Source organism: Mus musculus, chromosome 14 (assembly GCF_000001635.26).
Source record: "Mus musculus strain C57BL/6J chromosome 14, GRCm38.p6 C57BL/6J".
Classification (NCBI taxonomy): Eukaryota; Metazoa; Chordata; class Mammalia; order Rodentia; family Muridae; genus Mus; species Mus musculus.
In genome coordinates this window covers 41,247,178-41,255,074 of record NC_000080.6, presented here as the reverse complement: position 1 = coordinate 41,255,074, position 7,897 = coordinate 41,247,178, and the positions used below count along the sequence as shown (strand labels likewise).

Here is a 7,897-nt window from a genome sequence, read left to right as displayed (position 1 = left end):
TCATTTACTGTGAACCCCTGTATTACTAGAATTCTACCCAGAAACCTGTGTCCTTACCTACATCTTGGTGTGGTTTCTCTTAGGAATTTCTACCTATTATAATAAGATCTTTAATTAATAGTGATATGACTTTAGTCCAGTGTCATACCTTGGAATCTGATTTCTGTTCACATATATGAGAACCCACATGGCCAGGCACCATTTGATAACGGTATCCTTTCTTCAATGTAAGTTTGACTTCCTTACTAGAACTCACATGCCTTTTCTCTGTCAGGACAACTCATTCTGGGTGAAAAGGTCATGGGTGCTTGGTTGAAGTCACATACTGTAAAGAGGAGTTCTGACCTAATCATAACTAAAGTTTTCTTGTAGTACCTGTCAACAGGAAACATTTTCCAAAGTTTTACTGAGTTCAGATTTGTAAAAATTCATCCACTAGGCATCAAGCTCCAGAAGTTTGAACCAGCCTTGCTGACTAATTTGAACTGACCTTACTTTTCTTCTTACTTCACCAAGAGCACTTCCCTAATGAAAGTAGAGTTTGCAGGGATCCACATGTTTATTTTCTCTTTCTATCTTGTTTCTTTATACTTGCTCATTGCTTCAAAGTCTCGGGTATTATGTTGAATAAGGTAGAGAGGATGTATACCCTGGTCCTGTTTCTTATTTTATACAGACTTTTTCTCTCTCCCATTACTATAATGTTGACTATGTTTGTTGAATAGAAGATTTATTCGGGTGAGGCATGTTTCTCCTATTCCTAGTTTCTTCAGGAATTTTATCATGAGGTGATGATGGACATGTCCAATGCATTTTCTGCAGGTACTGAAATGACATTTCAACTATTAATTTTTGAGACTATTTTTGTACTGAGTTACATTTATTTGATTTACATCTATTGTGTTATCCTTGCATAACTATATCACATTTTCATTGTGTGTATAGAATTTTATTTTTAAATTTATTCATTCTTTGAGATAGGGTCTCTCTATGAAGCCCTGCCAGTTTTGGGACTCATGGGACCATATTGGCCTCAAACTCACAGATATCTGCCTGCAAGTGCTGCCATTCAAGTGCAGAGATTAAAGTATTCTTATGCTACTACACCAGGCATTTCTTTCTTTGTTTGTTTCTTTGAGACAGGGTTTCGCTGTATAACTCTGGCTGTCCTGGAGCTCACTTTGTAGACCAGGATTACCTTGAACTGAATGCAGAAATCCCCTTGCATCTGCCTCCTGAGTGCTGAGATTACAGGCATGCACCACCATGCCCAGCACAACACCATGCTTTTAAATTTGTTCTGGAATTCAATTTTCAACGCTTGTTAAGCTTATATAACTTTCAGGAATATTCAGTTATTGCAGCTGTTGCGAACTGCGGTGATGGTGTTGTACTGTTATCCAGTTTATACGAGGGGCGGGGCAACCATGATTTTGTGTAATCTGATAGAGTTTCTTCCATTTCTGACTCATACAAACATTTGCTCTCCTTGAAAGATCTGTGGCAAAATATGATTGTGTATCTGTTTTGTTTTGGGCTTGTATTGCTTGGAAGACATCAGCATGGCTTATCATTCTGTGTGTATTTGAGGTTTGTGAGTATTAAATGGTATGGGAAGGACTTGAACTGGTATAACGCAAAGGGACATTGCAAAGAATCTCCATAAATACTACCCAAAATTAGTACTTGCCAGCATGCCTCATTCAAGAAGGATTAGAAGATCCAAAAATAGACTCAAAACTAGAAAGTGGATATTTTGAATTCTTTTTATAGTGAGTACTTGTTCTGTAATCTGAAGAGTCCCATTACCTTTTACAGTGAAGAAGGGGACAGAAGTAATTGAAGCACGTGGGTATGTAAAATCTATACTCAATTAGGTTAGGGAGGGGAGCTGGGAAACTGATGGGATAACAATCAATAAAGCTATGGTCAGGAGGCCATTTCGGTGTGAATTTATATTTCTGAGTGACTTTTCTCCTCTTAACAGAACACTGGCTGACACTTGCCTAAATATTCCTAACAACTGACATTTCTCAACCACAGGGCATTTAAGCTGATTTCTCTGCAGAGTTGGATTTGAATTGAAGAGCAAGCATCTATGTACCTGTTGCCCCTGGCAGCAGTGGTTCTAATAATGTGAGTGGGAGGTCACTTTCTTAGCCTGACAGCAAAATGAAGATATTTGAGCTCTGGAGATATAAAAACCTATGGACCTTTAAATGACCTGAAAGAGCAGAATGGTAGCAATTGTAATCTAGAATGGTGTTTGCAGAGGTGCCTTATGAAGGTAAGCTTTCCAACTAGCTATTTACTGATAAATGGGCTTTAACATATTCTTAAATCTGAAGATTTTTAGACAGGGTAAGGCAATATTTTTTACATGAAGCATCCTTTGCGATATTAAATGTCATGTAATTCATTTTGGAAGATTTAACAAGTAAGCTGTGTTTATTGTAGTCAGCACAGTAATCAGTAGTAAATTAAGTGTACTGGTTCATGTTTTTATAAATGATTTTAACAGCGTGAGGAGCCGAGCACATACATAGATATTTAACTGATAAATAGAAAGTGGTTGCTCCTGTTTCTTCATTCATACACTGCAATACATAAACACAGAGTTATTTTGACAACAAGCCCCCCACCAAACATAAAACATTCTACCTGCACATCTTCAGCAACTGTCTAAACAGCAAAACTAAACAGAAATATGACAGCAGGTCCCTACTCTTAGATCAACCTGCTGCCAAGGCTTCGAAGGAGATTCAGCATGAGCCTAGTGAATCACAGTTGGTGCATCTTAAGGAAGTCATTTTAAAAGATTTCAAAGTAAAAGTGAAGTGCTTAAAACATGGAAATATTGTTTCCCCAAGGAAGAAAACCTACCTCATTTCTCTAAGGAAAAAATAAGATTAAAGGTAATTCTAATTTTAATAACAGTATATGTCATTTGAGTGCAAAGATGCATGTGTGCGCCCACATCTGCAGTGCTTACGAATGTCTAGACAACAGGATCTCAACTCTGTACATGTCCTGCATCTTCTTCACACCCTCAGTTCCTTCTATATCCTTCTCATTGATCATTAAAGCTCTAAGGTATATAAATTAGACTATGAATAAAATAAACCAGAAGTTAGCAAGCTGTTTACACAAATGAGAATTCTTGAAGTAATAATAATAATAGGAATGATGTTAAAAGCTTTTTTTTTTTTCCATTTTTTATTAGGTATTTAGCTCATTTACATTTCCAATGCTATACCAAAAGTCCCCCTTACCCACCCACCCCCACTCCCCTACCCACCCACTCCCCCCCTTTGGCCCTGGCGTTCCCCTGTACCGGGGCACACAAAGTCTGCGTGTCCAATGGGCCTCTCTTTCCAGTGATGGCCGACTAGGCCATCTTTTGATACATATGCAGCTAGAGTCAAGAGCTCAGGGGTACTGGTTAGTTCATAATGTTGTTCCACCTATAGGGTTGAAGATCCCTTTAGCTCCTTGGGTACTTTCTCTAGCTCCTCCATTGGGAGCCCTGTGATCCATCCATTAGCTGACTGTGAGCATCCACTTCTGTGTTTGCTAGGCCCCGGCATAGTCTCACAAGAGACAGCTACATCTGGGTCCTTTCGATAAAATCTTGCTAGTATATGCAATGGTGTCAGCGTTTGGATGCTGATTATGGGGTGGATCCCTGGATATGGCAGTCTCTACATGGTCCATCCTTTCATCTCAGCTCCAAACTTTGTTTCTGTAACTCCTTCCATGGGTGTTTTGTTCCCACTTCTAAGGAGGGGCATAGTGTCCACACTTCAGTCTTCATTTTTCTTGAGTTTCATGTGTTTAGGAAATTGTATCTTATATCGTGGGTATCCTAGGTTTTGGGCTAGTATCCACTTATCAGTGAGTACATATTGTGTGAGTTCCTTTGTGATTGTGTTACCTCACTCAGGATGATGCTCTCCAGGTCCATCCATTTGGCTAGGAATTTCATAAATTCATTCTTTTTAATAGCTGAGTAGTACTCCATTGTGTAGATGTACCACATTTTCTGTATCCATTCCTCTGTTGAGGGGCATCTGGGTTCTTTCCAGTTTCTGGCTATTATAAATAAGGCTGCTATGAACATAGTGGAGCATGTGTCCTTCTTACCAGTTGGGGCTTCTTCTGGATATATGCCCAGGAGAGGTATTGCTGGATCCTCCGGTAGTACTATGTCCAATTTTCTGAGGAACCGCCAGACTGATTTCCAGAGTGGTTGTACAAGCCTGCAATCCCACCAACAATGGAGGAGTGTTCCTCTTTCTCCACATCCTCGCCAGCATCTGCTGTCACCTGAATTTTTGATCTTAGCCATTCTCACTGGTGTGAGGTGGAATCTCAGGGTTGTTTTGATTTGCATTTCCCTGATGATTAAGGATGTTGAACATTTTTTCAGGTGCTTCTCTGCCATTCGGTATTCCTCAGGTGAGAATTCTTTGTTCAGTTCTGAGCCCCATTTTTTAAGGGGGTTATTTGATTTTCTGAGGTCCACCTTCTTGAGTTCTTTATATATGTTGGATATTAGTCCCCTATCTGATTTAGGATAGGTAAAGATCCTTTCCCAGTCTGTTGGTGGTCTTTTTGTCTTATAGACAGTGTCTTTTGCCTTGCAGAAACTTTGGAGTTTCATTAGGTCCCATTTGTCAATTCTCGATCTTACAGCACAAGCCATTGCTGTTCTGTTCAGGAATTTTTCCCCTGTGCCCATATCTTCAAGGCTTTTCCCCACTTTCTCCTCTATAAGTTTCAGTGTCTCTGGTTTTATGTGAAGTTCCTTGATCCACTTAGATTTGACCTTAGTACAAGGAGATAAGTATGGATCGATTCGCATTCTTCTACATGATAACAACCAGTTGTGCCAGCACCAATTGTTGAAAATGCTGTCTTTCTTCCACTGGATGGTTTTGGCTCCCTTGTCGAAGATCAAGTGACCATAGGTGTGTGGGTTCATTTCTGGGTCTTCAATTCTATTCCATTGGTCCACTTGTCTGTCTCTATACCAGTACCATGCAGTTTTTATCACAATTGCTCTGTAGTAAAGCTTTAGGTCAGGCATGGTGATTCCACCAGAGGTTCTTTTATCCTTGAGAAGAGTTTTTGCTATCCTCGGTTTTTTGTTATTCCAGATGAATTTGCAAATTGCTCCTTCTAATTCGTTGAAGAATTGAGTTGGAATTTTGATGGGGATTGCATTGAATCTGTAGATTGCTTTTGGCAAGATAGCCATTTTTACAATGTTGGTCCTGCCAATCCATGAGCATGGGAGATCTTTCCATCTTCTGAGATCTTCTTTAATTTCTTTCTTCAGGGACTTGAAGTTTTTATCATACAGATCTTTCACTTCCTTCGTTAGAGTCACGCCGAGATATTTTATATTATTTGTGGCTATTGAGAAGGGTGTTGTTTCCCTAATTTCTTTCTCAGCCTGTTTATTCTTTGTGTAGAGAAAGGCCATTGACTTGTTTGAGTTAATTTTATATCCAGCTACTTCACCGAAGCTGTTTATCAGGTTTAGGAGTTCTCTGTTGGAATTTTTAGGGTCACTTATATATACTATCATATCATCTGCAAAAAGTGATATTTTGACTTCCTCTTTTCCAATTTGTATCCCCTTGATCTCCTTTTGTTGTCGAATTGCTCTGGCTAATACTTCAAGTACTATGTTGAAAAGGTAGGGAGAAAGTGGGCAGCCTTGTCTAGTCCCTGATTTTAGTGGGATTGCTTCCAGCTTCTCTCCATTTACTTTGATGTTGGCTACTGGTTTGCTGTAGATTGCTTTTATCATGTTTAGGTATTGGCCTTGAATTCCTGATCTTTCCAGAACTTTTATCATGAATGGGTGTTGGATCTTGTCAAATGCTTTTTCTGCATCTAACGAGATGATCATGTGGTTTTTGTCTTTGAGTTTGTTTATATAATGGATTACATTGATGGATTTTCGTATATTAAACCATCCCTGCATCCCTGGAATAAAACCTACTTGGTCAGGATGGATGATTGCTTTAATGTGTTCTTGGATTCGGTTAGCGAGAATTTTATTAAGGATTTTTGCATCGATGTTCATAAGAGAAATTGGTCTGAAGTTCTCTATCTTTGTTGGATCTTTCTGTGGTTTAGGTATCAGAGTAATAGTGGCTTCATAAAATGAGTTGGGTAGAATACCTTCTACTTCTATCTTGTGAAAAAGTTTGTGCAGAACTGGAGTTAGATCTTCTTTGAAGGTCTGATAGAACTCTGCACTAAACCCGTCTGGTCCTGGGCTTTTTTTGGCTGGGAGACTATTAATAACTGCTTCTATTTCTTTAGGGGATATGGGACTGTTTAGAAGGTCAACTTGATCCTGATTCAACTTTGGTACCTGGTATCTGTCCAGAAATTTGTCCATTTCGTCCAGGTTTTCCAGTTTTGTTGAGTATAGCCTTTTGTAGAAGGATCTGATGGTGTTTTGGATTTCTTCAGGATCTGTTGTTATGTCTCCCTTTTCATTTCTGATTTTGTTAATTAGGATTTTGTCCCTGTGCCCTTTAGTGAGTCTAGCTAAGGGTTTATCTATCTTGTTGATTTTCTCAAAGAACCAACTCCTCGTTTGGTTAATTCTTTGAATAGTTCTTCTTGTTTCCACTTGGTTGATTTCACCCCTGAGTTTGATTATTTCCTGCCGTCTACTCCTCTTGGGTGAATTTGCTTCCTTTTTTTCGAGAGCTTTTAGATGTGTTGTCAAGCTGCTAGTATGTGCTCTCTCCCGTTTTTTCTTGAAGGCACTCATAGCTATGAGTTTCCCTCTTAGAAATGCTTTCATTGTGTCCCAAAGGTTTGGGTACGTTGTGGCTTCATTTTCATTAAACTCTAAAAAGTCTTTAATTTCTTTCTTTATTCCTTCCTTGACCAAGGTATCATTGAGAAGAGTGTTGTTCAGTTTCCATGTGAATGTTGGCTTTCTGTTATTTATTTTGTTATTGAAGATCAGCCTTAGTGCATGGTGATCTGATAGGATACATGGGACAATTTCAATATTTTTGAATCTGTTGAGGCCTGATTTGTGACCTATTACGTGGTCAATTTTGGAGAAGGTACCATGAGGTGCTGAGAAGAAGGTATATCCTTTTGTTTTAGGGTAAAATGTTCTGTAGATATCTGTCAGATCCATTTGTTTCATCACTTCTGTTAGTTTCAGTGTGTCCCTGTTTAGTTTCTGTTTCCATGATCTGTCCATTGGTGAAAGTGGTGTGTTGAAGTCTCCCACTATTAAAAAAATATGGAACGCTTCACGAATTTGCGTGTCATCCTTGCGCAGGGGCCATGCTAATCTTCTCTGTATCGTTCCAATTTTAGTATATGTGCTGCCGAAGCGAGCACGTTAAAAGCTTTTTTAAAAGATACAGTGAAATGAAACAAACTAGTATGTGTAATATGCAAATAAGACATTTTAAACCAAAACTTAATTAACCAGAAAGGCTATATTACACGAGTACCTCAGTCTAATAAACTGGAAGAGCAGTGGTTCCCATAATTCCAATAAGTAAATCATGTGATTATAGAACCGCATGTGGTTGTATTGAAAAGCCTTACATTATGGGATAACTTGATCCACTGACTCTTCTTCTGCCTCTGGTGTTGTCAATGAAACATTTCACAATTCTGTGTAGGATTACATTTTGAAGTGTTCTTTGTAAATGTTCACTTTCTTGAATGCATATATTTTTCCCAATTAGGCAACCTCAACTTATTCTGTTAAGTTAGCTGTTTCTTCTGATACTACCTGGAGCCTCACATTCCACATGACAAGCTGAAGACAATTCCCTGATACTTGTCTGGCTACTATTCTATTCTGTCAGCTGCTGTTTGCATCATAGTTAATATCAGC

At 38.8% G+C, this 7,897-nt stretch overlaps 1 non-coding gene across 1 annotated transcript; it reads right to left on the bottom strand.

Annotated features, from left to right (window-relative positions):
* Nucleotides 1–7,282: 7,282 nt before the first annotated feature.
* Nucleotides 7,283–7,389, bottom strand: Gm22823. The gene has a single exon (XR_003951317.1). It is a non-coding gene; the product is annotated as a U6 spliceosomal RNA (small nuclear RNA).
* Nucleotides 7,390–7,897: the final 508 nt, after the last annotated feature.